This window comes from Lithobates pipiens, unplaced genomic scaffold (genome assembly GCF_037356315.1).
Source record: "Lithobates pipiens isolate NorthernLeopardFrog02 unplaced genomic scaffold, aLitPip1_a1.2 Scaffold_19, whole genome shotgun sequence".
NCBI lineage: Eukaryota > Metazoa > Chordata > Amphibia > Anura > Ranidae > Lithobates > Lithobates pipiens.
The window spans coordinates 584,736,484-584,758,313 of NW_027507764.1; the positions used below are offsets into that span (position 1 = coordinate 584,736,484).

General features: G+C 58.4%; 1 protein-coding gene across 10 annotated transcripts in view; it reads left to right on the top strand.

Moving 5' to 3' along the window:
* LOC143997731 (uncharacterized) overlaps nucleotides 1-21,830 on the top strand; it is a 253,375-nt gene that overhangs the window by 81,711 nt on the left and 149,834 nt on the right. Inside the window, exon 6 of one of the 10 annotated variants that reach the window (XR_013277726.1) lies at nucleotides 17,522-18,676. The exons of the other annotated variants lie outside the window; for them this stretch is intronic. The gene's annotated coding sequence lies outside the window, so the exon portion shown is untranslated. Of the gene's footprint in view, nucleotides 1-17,521; nucleotides 18,677-21,830 lie in introns of those variants that run through there. 10 annotated transcript variants of the gene reach the window in all.

Here is a 21,830-nt window from a genome sequence, read left to right on the forward strand (position 1 = left end):
CCAACCACCATCCTGTACACTCCCTATCATCCAGCCTGCCCACTCCCTGCTACCAGCATGCCCACTCCCTGCTACCAGCATGCCCACTCCCTGCCATCAGCCTGCCCCCTCCCTCGCACCAGCCTGCCCGCTCCCTCGCACCAGCCTGCCCGCTCCCTCGCACCTGTCCACTCCCTGCCACCAGCCTGCCCACTCCCTGCCACCCTGCCCACTCCCTGCCACCAGCCTGCCCACTCCCACTCACCAGCCTGCCCACCAGCCTGCTCCCACCAGCCTGCCCACTCCCTCCCACCAGCCTGCCCACTCCCTCCCACCAGCCTGCCCACTCCCTCCCACCAGCCTGCCCACCAGCCTGCCCACTCCCTCGCACCAGCCTGCCCACTCTCTCGCACCAGCCTGCCCACTCTCTCGCACCAGCCTGCACACTCCTTGCCACCAGCCGGCACACTCCTTGCCACCAGCCGGCCCACTCCTTGCCACCAGCCGGCCCACTCCTTGCCACCAGCCGGCCCACTCCTTGCCACCAGCCTGCCCACTCCCTCCACCAGCCTGCCCACTCCCTTCCACCAGCCTGCCCACTCCCTTCCACCAGGCCCACTCCCTTCCACCAGCCTGCCCACTCCCTTCCACCAGCCTGCCCACTCCCTGCCACCATCCTGCCCACTCCCTGCCACCATCCTGCCCACTCCCTGCCACCATCCTGCCCACATCCCACCACCATCCTGCCCACTCCCAACCACCAGCCTGCCCACTCCCTGCCACCAGCCTGCCCACTCCCTACCACCAGCCTGCCCACTCCCTGCCACCATCCTGCCCACTCCCTGCCACCATCCTGCCCACTCCCTGCCACCATCCTGCCCACTCCCAACCACCAGCCTGCCCACTCCCACCACCAGGCTGCACATTCCCTCTCACCAGCCTGCCCGATCACACTAACCAGCCTGCACATCCCCTCTTACCATCCTGCCCAATTCATGCCACCATCCTGCCCCTCTACCAACCCACATCCTGTACACTCCCTATCATCCAGCCTGCTCACTCCCTGCTACCAGCATGCCCACTCCCCCTGCTACCAGCATGCCCACTCCCTGCCATCAGCCTGCCCCCCTCCCTGCCCCAGCCTGCCCCCTCCCTCGCCCCAGCCTGCCCCCTCCCTCGCACCAGCCTGCCCGCTCCCTCGCACCAGCCTGCCCGCTCCCTCGCACCAGCCTGCCCGCTCCCTCGCACCATCTTGTCCACTCCCACCCACCAACCTGCCCACTCCCTGCCACCAACCTGCCCACTCCCTGCCACCAGCCTGCCCACTCCCTGCCACCAGCCTGCCCACTCCCTGCCACCAGCCTGCCCACTCCCTGCCACCATCCTGCCCACTCCCAACCACCAGCCTGCCCACTCCCACACACCAGGCTGCACATTCCTCTCACCAGCCTGCCCGATCACACTAACCAGCCTGCACATCCCCTCTTACCATCCTGCCCAATTCATGCCACCATCCTGCCCTCTACCAACCACCATCCTGTACACTCCCTATCATCCAGCCTGCTCACTCCCTGCTACCAGCATGCCCACTCCCTGCTACCAGCATGCCCACTCCCTGCCATCAGCCTGCCCCCTCCCTCGCCCCAGCCTGCCCCCCTCCCTCGCCCCAGCCTGCCCCTCCCTCGCACCAGCCTGCCCGCTCCCTCGCACCAGCCTGCCCGCTCCCTCGCACCAGCCTGCCCGCTCCCTCGCACCATCTTGTCCACTCCCACCCACCAACCTGCCCACTCCCTGCCACCAACCTGCCCACTCCCTGCCACCAGCCTGCCCACTCCCTGCCACCAGCCTGCCCACTCCCTGCCACCAGCCTGCCCACTCCCTGCCACCATCCTGCCCACTCCCAACCACCAGCCTGCCCACTCCCACACATCAGGCTGCACATTCCCTCTCACCAGCCTGCCCGATCACACTAACCAGCCTGCACATCCCCTCTTACCATCCTGCCCAATTCATGCCACCATCCTGCCCTCTACCAACCACCATCCTGTACACTCCCTATCATCCAGCCTGCTCACTCCCTGCTACCAGCTGCCCACCTCCCTGCTACCAGCATGCCCACTCCCTGCCATCAGCCTGCCCCCTCCCTCGCCCCAGCCTGCCCCCTCCCTCGCCCCAGCCTGCCCCTCCCTCGCACCAGCCTGCCCGCTCCTCGCACCAGCCTGCCCGCTCCCTCGCACCAGCCTGCCCGCTCCCTCGCACCATCTTGTCCACTCCCACCCACCAACCTGCCCACTCCCTGCCACCAACCTGCCCACTCCCTGCCACCAGCCTGCCCACTCCCTGCCACCAGCCTGCCCACTCCCTGCCACCAGCCTGCCCACTCCCACTCACCAGCCTGCCCACCAGCCTGCTCCCACCAGCCTGCCCACTCCCTCCCACCAGCCTGCCCACTCCCTCCCACCAGCCTGCCCACTCTCTCGCACCAGCCTGCCCACTCTCTCGCACCAGCCTGCCCACTCTCTCGCACCAGCCTGCCCACTCTCTCGCACCAGCCTGCCCGCACTCCTTGCCACCAGCCGGCCCACTCCTTGCCACCAGCCTGCCCACTCCTTGCCACCAGCCTGCCCACTCCTTGCCACCAGCCTGCCCACTCCCTCCCACCAGCCTGCCCACTCCCTTCCACCAGCCTGCCCACTCCCTTCCACCAGCCTGCCCACTCCCTTCCACCAGCCTGCCCACTCCCTGCCACCATCCTGCCCACTCCCTGCCACCATCCTGCCCACTCCCAGCCACCATCCTGCCCACTCCCAGCCACCATCCTGCCCACTCCCTGCCACCATCCTGCCCACTCCCTGCCACCATCCTGCCCACTCCCTGCCACCATCCTGCCCACTCCCTGCCACCAGCCTGCCCACTCCCAGCCACCAGCCTGCCCACTCCCAACCACCAGCCTGCCCACTCCCAACCACCAGCCTGCCCACTCTCTCTCACCAGCCTGCCCGATCACACTAACCAGCCTGCACATCCCCTCTTACCATCCTGCCCAATTCATGCCACCATCCTGCCCTCTACCAACCACCATCCTGCCCTCTACCAACCACCATCCTGTACACTCCCTATCATCCAGCCTGCTCACTCCCTGCTACCAGCATGCCCACTCCCTGCTACCAGCATGCCCACTCCCTGCCATCAGCCTGCCCCCTCCCTCGCACCAGCCTGCCCCCTCCCTCGCACCAGCCTGCCCGCTCCCTCGCACCAGCCTGCCCGCTCCCTCGCACCAGCCTGCCCGCTCCCTCGCACCAGCCTGCCCGCTCCCTCTCACCATCTTGCCCGCTCCCTCTCACCATCTTGTCCACTCCCACCCACCAACCTGTCCACTCCCACCCACCAACCTGTCCACTCCCACCCACCAACCTGTCCACTCCCACCCACCAGCCTGCCCACTCCCTGCCACCAGCCTGCCCACTCCCTGCCACCAGCCTGCCCACTCCCACTCACCAGCCTGCCCACCAGACTGCCCACTCCCTCCCACCAGCCTGCCCACTCCCTCCCACCAGCCTGCCCACTCCCTCCCACCAGCCTGCCCACTCCCACCAGCCTGCCCACTCCCTCCCACCAGCCTGCCCACTCTCTCGCACCAGCAGCCTGCCCACTCCCTGCCACCAGCCTGCCCACTCCCAACACCGCCCACTCCCTGCCACCCAGCCTGCCCACTCCTTGCCACCAGCCGGCCCACTCCTTGCCACCAGCCGGCCCACTCCTTGCCACCAGCCGGCCCACTCCCTTCCACCAGCCTGCCCACTCCCTTCCACCAGCCTGCCCACTCCCTTCCACCAGCCTGCCCACTCCCTTCCACCAGCCTGCCCACTCCTAACCACCAGCCTGCCCACTCCTAACCACCATCCTGCCCACTCCCAGCCACCATCCTGCCCACTCCCTGCCACCATCCTGCCCACTCCCTGCCACCATCCTGCCCACTCCCTGCCACCAGCCTGCCCACTCCCTGCCACCAGCCTGCCCACTCCCAACCACCAGCCTGCCCACTCCCAACCACCAGCCTGCCCACTCCCACCCACCAGGCTGCACATTCCCTCTCACCAGCCTGCCCACTCTCTATCACCAGCCTGCCCGATCACACTAACCAGCCTGCACATCCCCTCTTACCATCCTGCCCAATTCATGCCACCATCCTGTACACTCCCTATCATCCAGCCTGTACACTTCCTATCATCCAGCCTGCTCACTCCCTGCTACCAGCATGCCCACTCCCTGCCACCAGCATGCCCACTCCCTGCCATCAGCCTGCCCCCTCCCTCGCCCCAGCCTGCCCCCTCCCTCGCCCCAGCCTGCCCCCTCCCTCGCCCCAGCCTGCCCCCTCCCTCGCACCAGCCTGCCCGCTCCCTCGCACCAGCCTGCCCGCTCCCTCGCACCAGCCTGCCCGCTCCCTCTCACCATCTTGTCCGCTCCCACCCACCAACCTGTCCGCTCCCACCCACCAACCTGTCCGCTCCCACCCACCAACCTGTCCGCTCCCACCCACCAACCTGCCCACTCCCTGCCTGCCCACTCCCTGCCACCAGCCTGCCCACTCCCTGCCACCAGCCTGCCCACTCCCTGCCACCAGCCTGCCCACTCCCTCGCACCAGCCTGCCCACTCCCTCGCACCAGCCTGCCCACTCCCTCGCACCAGCCTGCCCACTCCCTCGCACCAGCCTGCCCACTCCCTCGCACCAGCCTGCCCACTCCCTCGCACCAGCTTGCCCACTCCCTCGCACCAGCCTGCCCTCTCCCAACCACCATCCTGTACACTCCCTATCATCCAGCCTGCCCACTCACACTCACTAGCCTGCCCACTCACACTCACTAGCCTGCCCACTCTCTCCCACCAGCCTGCCCACTCTCTCCCACCAGCCTGCCCACTCTCTCCCACCAGCCTGCCCACTCTCTCCCACCAGCCTGCCCACTCTCTCCCACCAGCCTGCACACTCCCTCCCACCAGACTGCACACTCCCTCCCACCAGACTGCACACTCCAACATCTAGCCCACTCTCTCGCACCAGCCTGCCCACTCTCTCGCACCAGCCTGCCCACTCTCTCGCACCAGCCTGCCCACTCTCTCGCACCAGCTTGCCCACTCTCTCGCACCAGCTTGCCCACTCTCTCGCACCAGCTTGCCCACTCTCTCGCACCAGCCTGCCCACTCTCTCGCACCAGCCTGCCCACTCTCTCGCACCAGCCTGCCCACTCTCTCGCACCAGCCTGCCCACTCTCTCGCACCAGCCTGCCCACTCCCTCGCACCAGCCTGCCCACTCTCTCGCACCAGCCTGCCCACTCTCTCGCACCAGCCTGCACACTCTCTCCCACCAGCCTGCACACTCCCTCCCACCAGACTGCACACTCCCTCCCACCAGACTGCACACTCCCTCCCACCAGACTGCACACTCCCTCCCACCAGACTGCACACTCCCTCCCACCAGACTGCACACTCCAACATCTAGCCCACTCTCTCGCACCAGCCTGCCCACTCTCTCGCACCAGCCTGCCCACTCTCTCGCACCAGCCTGCCCACTCTCTCGCACCAGCTTGCCCACTCTCTCGCACCAGCTTGCCCACTCTCTCGCACCAGCCTGCCCACTCTCTCGTACCAGCCTGCCCACTCTCTCGCACCAGCCTGCCCACTCTCGCACCAGCCTGCCCACTCTCTCGCACCAGCCTGCCCACTCTCTCGCACCAGCCTGCCCACTCTCTCGCACCAGCCTGCCCACTCTCTCGCACCAGCCTGCCCACTCTCTCGCACCAGCCTGCCCACTCTCTCCCACCAGCCTGCCCACTCCCTCTTACCATCCTGCCCAATCCATGCCACCATCCTGCCCTCTCCCAACCACCATCCTGTATACTCCCTATCATCCAGCCTGCCCACTCACACTCACTAGCCTGCCCACTCCCTGCCACCAACATGCCCACTCCCTGCCACCAACATGCCCACTCCCTGCCACCAGACTGCACACTCACACCCACCAGACTGCACACTCCCTCCTTCCATCCTGCCCACTCCCTCCTTCCATCCTGCCCACTCCCTCCTTCCATCCTGCCCACTCCCTCCTTCCATCCTGCCCACTCCCTCCTACCATCCTGCCCACTCCCACCTACCACTCCCACCCACCAGCCTGCCCACTCCCACCCACGAACCTGCCCACTCCCACCCTCCAACCTGCCCACTCCCAACCAGCAGCCTGCCCACTCCTACCCACCAGGCTGCCCACTCCCTCTCATTCATCCTGCCCACTCCCTCGCACCAGCCTTCCCACTCCCTTCCACCAGCCTTCCCACTCCCTTCCACCAGCCTTCCCACTCCCTTCCACCAGCCTTCCCACTCCCTTCCACCAGCCTTCCCACTCCCTCCCACCAGCCTGCCCACTCCCTCCCACCAGCCTGCCCACTCCCACCCACCAGCATGCTCACTCCCAACCACCACCAACCCCACTCCGTGCCACCAGCAACCCCACTCTCAGCCACCATCCTGCCCACTCCCAGCCACCATCCTGCCCACTCCCAGCCACCATCCTGCCCACTCCCAGCCACCATCCTGCCCACTCCCAGCCACCATCCTGCCCACTCCCAGCCACCATCCTGCCCACTCCCTGCCACCAGCCTGCCCACTCCCTGCCACCAGCCTGCCCACTCCCTGCCACCCACCATCCTGCCCACTCCCACACACCATCCTGCCCACTCCCACACACCATCCTGCCCACTCCCTGCCACCAGCCTGCCTTCTCACACCAGCCTGCCCACTCCCTGCCACCAGCCTGCCTACTCACATCCACCAGCCTGCCCACTTCCTGCCACCAGCTTCCTACTCACACCCACCAGCCTGCCCACTCCCTGCCACCAGCCTGCCTACTCACATCCACCAGCCTGCCCACTTCCTGCCACCAGCTTCCTACTCACACCCACCAGCCTGCCCACTCCCTGCCACCAGACTGCACACTCACACCCACCAGACTGCACACTCCCTCCTTCCATCCTGCCCACTCCCTCCTTCCATCCTGCCCACTCCCTCCTTCCATCCTGCCCACTCCCTCCTACCATCCTGCCCACTCCCACCTACCACTCCCACCCACCAGCCTGCCCACTCCCACCCACGAACCTGCCCACTCCCAACCAGCAGCCTGCCCACTCCTACCCACCAGGCTGCCCACTCCCTCTCATTCATCCTGCCCACTCCCACCCTCCAACCTGCCCACTCCCAACCAGCAGCCTGCCCACTCCTACCCACCAGGCTGCCCACTCCCTCTCATTCATCCTGCCCACTCCCTCGCACCAGCCTTCCCACTCCCTCGCACCAGCCTTCCCACTCCCTTCCACCAGCCTTCCCACTCCCTTCCACCAGCCTTCCCACTCCCTCCCACCAGCCTGCCCACTCCCTCCCACCAGCCTGCCCACTCCCACCCACCAGCATGCTCACTCCCAACCACCACCAACCCCACTCCGTGCCACCAGCAACCCCACTCTCAGCCACCATCCTGCCCACTCCCAGCCACCATCCTGCCCACTCCCAGCCACCATCCTGCCCACTCCCAGCCACCATCCTGCCCACTCCCAGCCACCATCCTGCCCACTCCCTGCCACCATCCTGCCCACTCCCTGCCACCAGCCTGCCCACTCCCTGCCACCAGCCTGCCCACTCCCTGCCACCCACCATCCTGCCCCCTGCCACCCACCATCCTGCCCACTCCCACCCACCATCCTGCCCACTCCCACACACCATCCTGCCCACTCCCACACACCATCCTGCCCACTCCCTGCCACCAGCCTGCCTTCTCACACCAGCCTGCCCACTCCCTGCCACCAGCCTGCCTACTCACATCCACCAGCCTGCCCACTTCCTGCCACCAGCTTCCTACTCACACCCACCAGCCTGCCCACTCCCTGCCACCAGCCTGCCTACTCACACCCACCAGCCTGCCCACTCCTGCTCACCATCCTACCCACTCCCTCTCACCATCCTGCCCACTCCCTCTCACCATCCTGCCCACTCCCTCTCACCATCCTGCCCACTCCCTCTCACCATCCTGCCCACTCCTTCTCACCATCCTGCCCACTCCCTCTCACCATCCTGCCCACTCCCTCTCACCATCCTGCCCACTCCCTCTCACTATCCTGCCCACTCCCTCTCACCGTCCTGTCCACTCCCTCTCACCGTCCTGCCCACTCCCTCTCACCGTCCTGCCCACTCCCTCTCACCGTCCTGCCCACTCCCTCTCACCGTCCTGCCCACTCCCTCTCACCGTCCTGCCCACTCCCTCTCACCGTCCTGCCCACTCCCTCTCACCGTCCTGTCCACTCTCTCTCACCATCCTGTCCAATCCATGCCGCCATCCTTCCCACTCCAAACCACCATCTTGCACACTCCCTCTCACCAGCCTGCCCATTCTCACCCACCAGCATGCCCACTCCCTCTCACCAGCTTGCCCACTCCCTGCCACCAGCATGCCCACTCCCTGCCACCAGCCTGCCCACTCCCAACCACCAGCCTGCCTACTCCCAACCACCAGCCTGCCTACTCTCTCTCACCAGCCTGCCCGATCACACTAAACAGCCTGCACACCCCCTCTTACCATCCTGCCCAATTCATGCCACCATCCTGCCCTCTGCCAACCACCATCCTGTACACTCCCTATCATCCAGCCTGTACACTCCCTGCTACCAGCATGCCCACTCCCTGCTACCAGCATGCCCACTCCCTGCTACCAGCATGCCCACTCCCTGCTACCAGCATGCCCACTCCCTGCTACCAGCATGCCCACTCCCTGCTACCAGCCTGCCCCCTCCCTCGCACCAGCCTGCCCCCTCCCTCGCACCAGCCTGCCCCCTCCTTCGCACCAGCCTGCCCCCTCCTTCGCACCAGCCTGCCCGCTCCCTCGCACCAGCCTGCCCGCTCCCTCGCACCAGCCTGCCTGCCCGCTCCCTCTCACCATCTTGTCCACTCCCACCCACCAACCTGCCCACTCCCTGTCACCAGCCTGCCCACTCCCACTCACCAGCCTGCCCACTCTCTCCCACCAGCCTGCCCACTCTCTCCCACCAGCCTGCCCACTCTCTCCCACCAGCCTGCCCACTCTCTCCCACCAGCCTGCCCACTCTCTCCCACCAGCCTGCACACTCCCTCCCACCAGACTGCACACTCCCTCCCACCAGACTGCACACTCCCTCCCACCAGACTGCACACTCCCTCCCACCAGACTGCACACTCCCTCCCACCAGACTGCACACTCCAACATCTAGCCCACTCTCTCGCACCAGCCTGCCCACTCTCTCGCACCAGCGCACCAGCTTGCCCACTCTCTCGCACCAGCTTGCCCACTCTCTCGCACCAGCTTGCCCACTCTCTCGCACCAGCCTGCCCACTCTCTCCCCACTCTCTCGCACCAGCTTGCCCACTCTCTCGCACCAGCTTGCCCACTCTCTCGCACCAGCCGGCCCACTCTCTCGCACCAGCCGGCCCACTCTCTCGCACCAGCCGGCCCACTCTCTCGCACCAGCCGGCCCACTCTCTCGCACCAGCCGGCCCACTCCCACCCACCAGCTTGCCCACTCCCACCCACCAGCCTGCCCACTCCCACCCACCCACTATCCTGCCCACTCCCACCCACCCACCATCCTGCCCACTCCCACCCACCCACCCACCATCCTGCCCACTCCCACCCACCCACCCACCATCCTGCCCACTCCCACCCACCATCCTGCCCACTCCCACACACCATCCTGCCCACTCCCACACACCATCCTGCCCACTCCCACACACCATCCTGCCCACTCCCACACACCATCCTGCCCACTCCCTGCCACCAGCCTGCCTTCTCACACCAGCCTGCCCACTCCCTGCCACCAGCCTGCCTACTCACATCCACCAGCCTGCCCACTTCCTGCCACCAGCTTCCTACTCACACCCACCAGCCTGCCCACTCCCTGCCACCAGCCTGCCTACTCACACCCACCAACCTGCCCACTCCTGCTCACCATCCTACCCACTCCCTCTCACCATCCTGCCCACTCCCTCTCACCATCCTGCCCACTCCCTCTCACCATCCTGCCCACTCCTTCTCACCGTCCTGCCCACTCCTTCTCACCGTCCTGCCCACTCCCTCTCACCGTCCTGTCCACTCCCTCTCACCGTCCTGCCCACTCCTTCTCACCGTCCTGCCCACTCCCTCTCACCGTCCTGCCCACTCCTTCTCACCGTCCTGCCCACTCCTTCTCACCATCCTGCCCACTCCCTCTCACCATCCTGCCCACTCCCTCTCACCATCCTGCCCACTCCCTCTCACCGTCCTGCCCACTCCTTCTCACCGTCCTGCCCACTCCCTCTCACCGTCCTGCCCACTCCCTCTCACCGTCCTGTCCACTCCCTCTCACCGTCCTGTCCACTCCCTCTCACCGTCCTGCCCACTCCCTCTCACCGTCCTGCCCACTCCCTCTCACCGTCCTGCCCACTCCCTCTCACCGTCCTGCCCACTCCCTCTCACCGTCCTGCCCACTCTCTCTCACCGTCCTGCCCACTCCCTCTAACCATCCTGTCCAATCCATGCCGCCATCCTTCCCACTCCAAACCACCATCTTGCACACTCCCACCCACCAGACTGCACACTCCCTCTCACCAGCCTGCCCATTCTCACCCACCAGCATGCCCACTCCCTCTCACCAGCTTGCCCACTCCCTCTCACCAGCTTGCCCACTCCCTGCCACCAGCATGCCCACTCCCTGCCACCAGCATGCCCACTCCCTGCCACCAGACTGCCCACTCTCTGCCACCAGACTGCCCACTCTCTGCCACCAGACTGCCCACTCTCTGCCACCAGACTGCCCACTCTCTGCCACCAGACTGCCCACTCTCTGCCACCAGACTGCCCACTCTCTGCCATGCCCACTCTCTGCCACCAGCCTGCCCACTCTCTGCCATGCCCACTCTCTGCCACCAGACTGCCCACTCTCTGCCACCAGACTGCCCACTCTCTGCCACCAGACTGCCCACTCTCTGCCACCAGACTGCCCACTCTCTGCCACCAGACTGCCCACTCTCTGCCACCAGACTGCCCACTCTCTGCCAGCAGACTGCCCACTCTCTGCCATGCCCACTCTCTGCCATGCCCACTCTCTGCCATGCCCACTCTCTGCCATGCCCACTCTCTGCCATGCCCACTCTCTGCCATGCCCACTCTCTGCCACCAGCCTGCCCACTCTCTGCCATGCCCACTCTCTGCCACCAGCCTGCCCACTCCCTACCACCAGCCTGCCCACTCCCTACCACCAGCCTGCCCACTCCCTGCCACCAGCCTGCACACTCCCTGCCACCAGCCTGCACACTCCCTGCCACCATCCTGCCCACTCCATGCCACCATCCTGCCCACTCCCACCCACCATCCTGCCCACTCCCACTCTCTGCCACCAGACTGCCCACTCTCTGCCACCAGACTGCCCACTCTCTGCCACCAGACTGCCCACTCTCTGCCAGCAGACTGCCCACTCTCTGCCAGCAGACTGCCCACTCTCTGCCAGCAGACTGCCCACTCTCTGCCAGCAGACTGCCCACTCTCTGCCAGCAGACTGCCCACTCTCTGCCATGCCCACTCTCTGCCATGCCCACTCTCTGCCATGCCCACTCTCTGCCATGCCCACTCTCTGCCATGCCCACTCTCTGCCATGCCCACTCTCTGCCATGCCCACTCTCTGCCACCAGCCTGCCCACTCTCTGCCACCAGCCTGCCCACTCTCTGCCACCAGCCTGCCCACTCCCTGCCACCAGCCTGCACACTCCCTGCCACCAGCCTGCACTCTCCCTGCCACCATCCTGCCCACTCCATGCCACCATCCTGCCCACTCCCACCCACCATCCTGCCCACTCCCACTCTCTGCCACCAGACTGCCCACTCTCTGCCACCAGACTGCCCACTCTCTGCCACCAGACTGCCCACTCTCTGCCACCAGACTGCCCACTCTCTGCCACCAGACTGCCCACTCTCTGCCACCAGACTGCCCACTCTCTGCCACCAGACTGCCCAAAGACTGCCCACTCTCTGCCAGCAGACTGCCCACTCTCTGCCATGCCCACTCTCTGCCACCAGCCTGCCCACTCTCTGCCATGCCCACTCTCTGCCACCAGCCTGCCCACTCTCTGCCATGCCCACTCCCTGCCACCAGCCTGCACACTCCCTGCCACCAGCCTGCACACTCCCTCTCACCAGCCTGCACACTCCCTCTCACCAGCCTGCACACTCCCTCTCACCAGCCTGCACACTCCCTCTCACCAGCCTGCACACTCACACCCACCATCCTGCCCACTCCATGCCACCATCCTGCCCACTCCCACCCACCAGCCTGCCCACTCCCACCCACCAGCCTGCCCACTCTAACCTGCCCACTCCCACACTCCATCCTGCCCACTCCTTGCCACCAGCCTGCCCACTCCCACCCACCAGCCTGCCCACTCCCACCCACCAGCCTGCCCACTCCCTGCCACCATCCTGCCCTCTCCCACCGACCAGCCTGCCCTCTCCCACCGACCAGCCTGCCCTCTCCCACCGACCAGCCTGCCCTCTCCCACCAGCCTGCCCTCTCCCACCCACCAGCTTGCCCACTCCCACCCACCAGCTTGCCCACTCCCACCCACCAGCTTGCCCACTCCCACCCACCAGCTTGCCCACTCCCACCCACCAGCTTGCCCACTCCCACCCACCAGCTTGCCCATTCCCACCCACCAGCTTGCCCACTCCCACCCACCAACCTGCCCACTTCCACACTCCATCCTGCCCACTTCCACACTCCATCCTGCCCACTTCCACACTCCATCCTGCCCACTCCCAACCACCAGCCTGCCCACTCCCAACCACCAGCCTGCCCACTCCCAACCATCAGCCTGCCCACTCCCAACCACCAGCCTGCCCTCTCCCTCTCACCAGGCTGCCCACTCTCACCCACCAACCTGCCCACTCCCTCTCAGCAGCCTAATTATATATAATCTCCGTATGTTCAGCAGGCATGTGGGCTCCATGCCTGTAAGTTGTGGGCTTTGATCAATAAAATCATTATCATATTGAACATTAGATTGGACTAACAGTATAACTGGTGTGGCGGTGATCAGACACTGGTGACAGTATGTAAAAAAAAATAAAAAATTAAAACATTCTCCAAATTTTTTTTTATTTCTTTTTTTCTAACACACCGTGACCAGAGCCATGCAGTGTAATACTCGGGGAAAGTGATCAGGATTTTGTTTTGCTTATATCAGTGGATTTTACATGCGTTGCACGTGGTTTCGGGGCAGTGGCGTCGCCTTCCCATTGACTTGAATGTGTAAGATTTGGTGGGCTTTCTGCCCGCCGATCGCTACAAGTCAGATCAACTTGGCGGCGGGCACGAAGCATCGCAGCTAAAGCATCTACACACCACGGCCCGCTGCCTATTGCCGCTTAAAGCGGAGATTCACACAAAAATTTAACCTCTGCTTTTCGGGAACCCTCCCCCGCCTCCAGTGTCACATTTGCCACCTTTCAGGGGGGAGGGGGGTGCAGATACCTAACACGGGTATTTGCACCCACTTCCGGGCATAGACTCCCACGGGAGTCTACGCCTCCTCCCCCCCCCCCCCCGCGCTGTCTGCTAGGACACACACGGGTCCCAGGAGATATCAGGGACCAGTTAGGACGTGCAGCGCGACTCGCGCATGCGCAGTAGGGTTCCGGGAAGTGAAGCCTGCTGGGCGCTCGCAGGTCACTGAATTGTGCTAGAAAAGCGATTGAATATTCGCTTTCCTAACACTAAACCGCCTCTACGCCAATCAAGTGCTCGGATCTGTTACCTGTCACCTGATTGGCTGAAACGACAGGCGCCGCTATTGGACGCCTAAGCGGAGGAGAGGACGGGAGATGGAGACGCACGAAGGACCCTGCTCGGCTCCGTCACCTGCTGCCCCACCAAGACAAGGTAAGTGCCGGGCAGCGTTTGATGAGCACACTGGCAGCATTTGATGGGCACAGTGCCTGCAATTGATTTGCCCCCCCCCCCCCCCCCAAAAAAATGTTGAGCCCCAGCCGCCACTGCCTAGTAGAACCAGTACCATATTAAAAAGATCCAAACATCAATAATTCCCCATATTCTACAATGAACACAGCACATCCGGAGTCTAACATGCAGGCTTTTTTTAGAACGTTTTATGACGGCTCTGCACAGTATAGGAGTTATGAGTTTCTACATTTGATACATTGTTAGCCGTTGTACACACGGTCGGAGATTCCGTCGGAATGTGTCCTATCGGACCGTTTTATCGGATAATCCAACTGTGTGTGGTCTCCATCGGACTGTTTCCGTCGGAGTATCCGACGGACCAAGTTTTCCAACTTGTCCCTAAAATTTTCCGACCAAATTCTCCGATCGGACATACTCCGATCATGTGTAGCCTACTCCGACGGACTAAGTGCCACGCATGCTCAGATCCAATTCCTAGACCAAAGCTATTGGCTACTAGTCTGAACGTAGTCCCGTCCTAACGAAATAACGTCATCATGTTCTGTACAATCGGATTCTCCGACAACTTTGTCCGACCGTGTGTATGCAACAGTTTCGGACTAAATCCGTCGGACAAAATCCAACGGATTTGGTTGTCAGAATGTCGCACCGTGCGTACAAGGGCTTAGAGTTGGTTCTCGGTTTTGTTTGCCAGTATTATAGTAATGAAGAAATTGGGGTCCATTCACATGGGGCACATGACTTCATGCCCCGTGGAGGTTCGTGTTTCTTCCCTTTTCCAGCATGGGGGTGCACAGGTGTTGCGTGCATCCCTGTGTCGGCACTCCATAGAAGTCAATTGAGACACAACTACAGAGAGAGGGAGCTGCTGTGCCCCAAAATGACAAGCCGGCGCCGGTACCTTAATGCACACAGGATGAGTTCAGTGACCCGCACCTTCGTGTCCTATTGGGACAGAGCGACCCTGTCCGTGCAACCACATAGTCTGATAGATTTCTATGGATTGTTCACACGGGGATGCCTGCAACACCCGTGCATCTATGTGGCGGGAGAACGCGGCCCTACACGGGTACAAATCAGTATTTTTTGCTCGAAAAGTTACATAGAACACCCAAACATTACATATGGTATATACAGTATCTCAAAAAAGTAAGTACACCCCTCACATTTTTGTAAATCTTTTCTTCTATCTTTTCATGTGACATCACTGAAGAAATGACACTTGTCTACAATGTAAAGTAGTGAGTGTACAGCTTGTATAACAGTGTCAATTTGCTGTCTCCTCAAAATAACTCAACACACAGCCATTAATGTCTAAACCGCTGGCAACAAAAGTGAGTACACCCCTAAGTGAAAATGTCCAAAATGGGCCAAAGTGTATATATACTGTGTGGCCGCCATTATTTTCCAGCACTGCCTTAACGCTCTTGGGCATGGAGGTCGCCAGAGCTTCACAGGTTGCCACTGGAGTCCTCTTCCCCTCCCCCATGATGACATCACGGAGCTGGTGGATGTTAGAGACCTTGCACTCCTCCACTTTCCATTGGAGGATGTCCCACAGATGATCAATAGGGTTTAGGTCTGGAGACATGCTTGGCCAGTCCATCACCTTTACCCTCAGCTTCTTTAGCAAGGCAGTGATGGTCTTGGAGGAGTGTTTGGGGTGGTTATCATGTTGGAATACTGCCCTGCGGCCCAGTCTCTGAAGGGAGGGGATCATGCTCTGCTTCAGTATATCACAGTACATGTTGGCATTCATGGTCCCCTCAATGATCTGTAGCCCCCCAGTGCCGGCAGCACTCATGCAGCCCCAGACCATGACACTCCCACCACCATGCCTGACTGCAGACAAGACACACCTGTCTTTGTCCTCCTCACCTGGTTGCCCCCACACACGCTTGTCACCATCTGACACCAAATAAGTGTATCTTAGTCTCATCGACCACAGGACATGGTTCCAGTATTCCATGTCCTTAGTCTGCTTGTCTTCAGCAAACTGTTTGCGGGCTTTCTTGTGCATCATCTTTTCCTTCTGGGACGGCAGCCATGCAGACCAAATTGATGCAGTGTGCGGCGTATGGTCTGAGCACTGACAGGCTGACCCCCCCCCCCCACCCCTTCAACCTCTGCGGCAATGTTGGCAGCACTCATATGTCTATTTCCCAAAGACAACCTCTGGATATGACGCTGAGCACGTGACCTCAACTTCTTTGGTGGACCATGGCGAGGCCTGTTCTGAGTGAGACCTGTCCTGTTATACCGCTGTATGGTCTTGGCCACCGTGCTGCAACTCAGTTTCAGGGTCTTGGCAATCTTCTAATAGCCTAGGCCAGGCATATGCAATTAGCAGACCTCCAGCTCTTCCAGAACTACAAGTCCCATGATGCATATCAAGACTGACAGCCACAAGCATGACACTCAGAGGCAGAGGCATGATGGGACTTGTAGTTTTGCAACAGCTGGAGGTCCGCTAATTGCATATCCCTGGCCTAGGCCATCTTTATGTAGAGCAACAGTTCTTTCTTCATATCCTCAGAGAGTTCTTTGCCATGAGGTGCCATGTTAAACTTCCAGTGACCAGTGTGAGAGAGTGAGAGCGATAACACCAAATTTAACACACCTGCTCTCCATTCACACCTGAGACCTTGTCACGCTTACAGGTCACATGACACCGGGGAGGGAAAATGGCTAATTGGGCCCAATGTGGACATTTTCACTTAGGGGTGTACTCACTTTTGTTGCCAGCGGTTTAGACATTAATGGCTGTGTTTTGAGTTATTTTGAGGGGACGGCAAATTTACACTGTTATACAAGCTGTACACTCACTACTTTACATTGTAGACAAGTGTCATTTCTTCAGTGTTGTCACATGAAAAGATAGAAGAGAATATTTACAGAAATCTGAGGGGTGTACTCACTTTTGTGAGATAACTGTATATACTTATGATATTTATTATCTGTTGCATAGATGTGAGGGTCCTTGTTTTTCCCTGACAAAGATCTATTCGAAACGCGTTGGCCCACCTTCTTGCATATAATTGCATGAATGCTGTTACATGGGTATCTTGTATATACTGTAATATGGGGGATATGTTGTGAAAGATGAATGCTATGGTCATGTAAAAATCCGTCTATTGTATGTTCTTTTACTTATGTAATATTACAATTTTAAATCTTTTTTTTTTTTTTTCGTTTTTTGGTGCCCTAAAAGTTGTACAGACCTCGTCATTTTCTGTATATATATGATATCAAACAGAGGGATATTTAATAAAGGAAAGTGGGGCGGAGCAATTGGGTAACAAAGTAAGACCGTCCCTCCTGATCCGGGACTGTTGGGACCTATGGGGTTCTGTATATGGAGGTTTTCTATTTAGTTATTTTTTTCTGTTAGCAGAACTCGGTGGATTTGTGTTTGTTTTTTTTTTTTTTTTGGTTTTTTAATTTAACCCAACTATGTATATAACAGAGGCAAAAAGCGGAATTATACAGCCGGGACCCATTTGTTATCGTTATCCACAGACTTTGCCTTCCACCTTCTGTACCACGGCCTTTTCTAAAGTGGTAAAAGTCTCCCACCAGCAAACCTGTAACGATTCTGTGAACATCGGGATCCGTTTCTCGGCTGTGAGCACTCACTATCAGAATAAAAAGAAACATATGGACGTTTTGTTGGACGTGGACTAGATGTGGTTAGTGGTTCTATACGGGGTGGTTACACACTTTTTTATATGTCTTGATTTATGATATCGAGACACACACTTTCATAGGAGGTAGTGATGAATATTGCATTAATTATATTCACTTGTGAGATTAATCACCAAGAAAACAATTGGTGACACACAACGCTGCGAAGGACTGAAAACCTGCAGGGCCCGCAAGGTCCCCCCCGCTCAGGAAATCACATGTACAGCCCACCTGAAGTTTTCTAATGAACATCTGAATGATTCCGAGGAGAACTGGGGGAAGTGTTGTGGTCAGAGGAGACCAAAATCTATTTTTTTTGGCATCAACTCAACTCGCCGTGTTTGGAGGAGGAGGAGGAGGAGGAATGCTGACTATGACCCCAAGAACACCATCCCCCACCGTCATACATGGTGGTGGAAACATTATGCTTTGGGGGTGTTTTTCTGCTAAGGGGACAGAACAACTTCACCGCATCAAAGGGATGATAGATGGGGCCATGTACCATCAAATCTTGGGTGAGAACCTCTTTCACTCGTCCAGGGCATTAAAAATTGTTTTGTGGATGGGTATTCCAGCATGAAAAATGACCCAAAACACACAGTCAAGGCAACAAAGGAGTAGCTCAAGAAGAAGCACATTAAGGTCCTGGAGTGGCCTAGCCAGTCTCCAGACCTTAATCCCATAGAAAATATGTGGAGGGAGCTGAACTTTCGAGTTATCAAATGTCAGCCTCGATACCTTAATGACTTGGAGAGGATCTGCAAAGAGGACAAAATCCCTCCTGAGATGTGTGCAAACCTGGTGGCCAATTACAGGAAACATCTGACCTCTGTGATTGCCAACAAGGGTTTTGCCACCAAGTACTAAGTCATGTTTTGCGAAGGGGTCAAATACTTATTTCACTTATTAAAATGCAAATCAATTTATAACTTTTTTGAAATGCGTTTTTCAGGATATTTTTGTTGTTCTGTCTCTCACTGGTATAATAAACTGACCATTAAAATTATAGACTGATCGTTTCTTTGTCAGTGGGCAAACATACAAAATCAGCAGGGGGTCAAATACTTTTTCTGTCACTGTATTCAGTATACGGAGTCAATACTTTGTAGAACCCCCTTTCTCTGCAATTACAGCTGTCAGTCTTTTTGGGGGTGTCTCTACCAGCTTTGCACATCTAGAGAGGGACATTTCTGCCCATTCTTCTTTGTAGAATATCTCAAGCTCTGTCAGATTGGATGGAGAGCGTCTGTGATCAGCAATTTTCAAGTCTTGCTACAGATTCTCAACTGGATTTAGGTCTGGACTGTGACTGGGCCATTCTAACACATAAATATGCTTTGATCGAAACCATTCCATTGTAGCTCTGGCTGTATGTTTTAGAGTTGTTGTCCTGCTGGAAGGTGAACCTCCGCCCCGGTCTCAAGTCTTTTGCACACTCTTCTAAGATTGCCATGTATTTGGCTCCATCAATCTTCCCATCAACATGATGCTGCCACCACCATGTTTCACGGTGGGGATGGTGTGTTCAGGGAGATGTGCAGTGTTCGTTTTCCCCACGCATAGCATTTTTCCTTTAGGCCAAAAAGTTGAATTTTGGTCTCCTCTGATCAGATCACCTTCTTCCCCATCTTTGCTGTGTCCCCCACATGGCTTCTCACAAACTACAAACAGGACTTCTTATGACTTTCTTCCACCAATGTCTTTCTTAGTGATGGACGAACTTCTGACGGGACGTTTCACGAACGTGGACTGTGAACGCGGCCGATAGTTCGCGAACCGGAACGTTTGCGGCGGGACCTATTGACTTCAATGGGAGGCAAACTTCGCAAACCTTTAGGTCAAATTTGTAGCCACAAAATAATTATTAGCTGTGCAAACATAGTCCCACCACATGGCCAATGACATAACACATGTATGAGGTGAATCTGGGATCGACAACTACAAGCATTCTTTTTTTATATGGGAAATTGTTCTGACAATTCAGGACTGTGGAGCGCATGAAGGCAATGGAGGAGAGGGAAGGTCAGGGACCAGGGTAGGCAAAGAAGAGGGTGCAGGAGATGATCACCAGCAGCGTGACATACAGCAATGACACCTGCACCGTGATAGAGTCATCTGACAACAGCACCGTGATAGAGAGCACTGACATCAGCAGCGTGACATAAAGCACTCACACCAGCACTGTGATATACAGCACTGACAGCAGCACAGTGACAGAGAGTACTGACATCAGCACCGTGATATGCATCACTGACACCTGCACCGTAAGCAGCCCCAGGAGGAAGTCAGAATAGCACAGGGATGGTGGAAGCCCTTCATAAGGAGCATAGCAGAGGGATGGTGGGAGCCCCTCATAATGAGCATAGCACAGGGATGGTGGGAGCCCCTCATAATGAGCATAGCACAGGGATGGTGGGAGCCCCTCATAATGAGCATAGCACAGGGATGGTGTGAGCCCCTCATAATAAGCAGCCCCAGGAGGATGTCAGCATAGCACAGGGGTGGTGTGAGCCCCTCATAATAAGCAGCCCCAGGAGGATGTCAGCATAGCACAGGGATGGTGTGAGCCCCTCATAATAAGCAGCCCCATTAGAAATATGACCCACCCCCTGTATACCACCCCTGCGGAAGGGCCTGCCTCTTCCTCTGCCTGTCATTTTTTAAATGACCCTGTGACAAAACTCTCAGTCCCTATACCGATGAAGGACTGCTGCAGTATAGGGCAGCGGTCAGCAGTAGTGCACCTCAACCCTATGTATTGTGGACCGATACCAGTCCTTATAGAATAGCAGACTGTACCTCACTCAACCCTATGTACTGTAGCACCCTAGACCAAGTTACCAGTCCTTATAAGGACTTTTGTGGACCAAGTAGTTTGTGTGTGAGTGATTAGCAGACTGTACGTCAGTCCCTATACCGATGAAGGACTGCGGCAGTATAGGGCAGCGGTCAGCAGTAGTGCACCTCAACCCTATCTATTGTGGACCGATACCAGTCCTTATAGAATAGCAGACTGTACCTCACTCAACCCTATGTACTGTAGCACCCTACACAGACCAAGTTACCAGTCCCGATAAAGAGCTTTGTGGAACAAGTGAGTTGTGAATGATTAGCAGACTGCAGCAGAAGGGCAGCAGTCAAGTATAATATTCTTTCTATATTTGGAAGGAAGAATATTATACGTGTACAAGCCTATTACCATACCACTGATACCAGTCCTGAAAAGAACCTTTGTGGAACTAATAGTAACAGCTACTGTTTAAACTGACCCTCACTGCCTGACACACTGCTTCCTGCCTGTCCCTATATAAACTGACAAAACAGAGGCTGCTGGAACAATAACTGGTTACTGGAATAGCACTTTTGTGGACCTGATAGTAACAGCTAATGATGATGACTAATCTGGCTGTCCCTACAGCAGCACACACAGTCCTGTCCCTTTCTCTAAACTGACAAAACAGAGGCTGCTGGAACAATAACTGGTTACTGGAATAGCACTTTTGTGGACCTGATAGTAACAGCTAATGATGATGATGATGACTAATCTGGCTGTCCCTACAGCAGCAGCACACACAGTCCTGTCCCTTTCTCTAAACTGACAAAAGACACTCAGGCTGCTGCAACAATCAGTAGCACAGCAAACCTATATACACCTAACACCTATACCAGTCCTGAAAAGAACTTTTGTGTACCAAATAGCTAGCGTTTTATCTGTCCCTACTCCACACAGCAACCTCTCCCTATAGTGACAGAAGAAAGAATGTAAAATGGCCGCCGGATCGGGTGTATTTATAAGTTAGGGGGAATGTCCAAGTGTCCATGTGCTGTAATGTCTCAATTGGCTGTCCTGTACCCCATGATGGATGTGTCGTCATAGATCAAAGTTCTTTTACACAGTAAAAACACGGAAGTCCGCCGGGTGAACGGCGCCAATAGTCCGCCGAACGGGCGGACCGCGAACAGATGAAATTCGCCACGAAACGACCACTTGGCGAACCGTTCGGCCATCGCTAGTCTTTCTTCTTGTCACTCTTCCATAAAGGGCAGATTTGTGGAAAGACGACTAATAGTTGTCCTGTGGACAGATTCTCCCCCCTGAGCTGTGGATCTCTGCAGCTCCTCCAGAGTTACCATGGATCTCTTG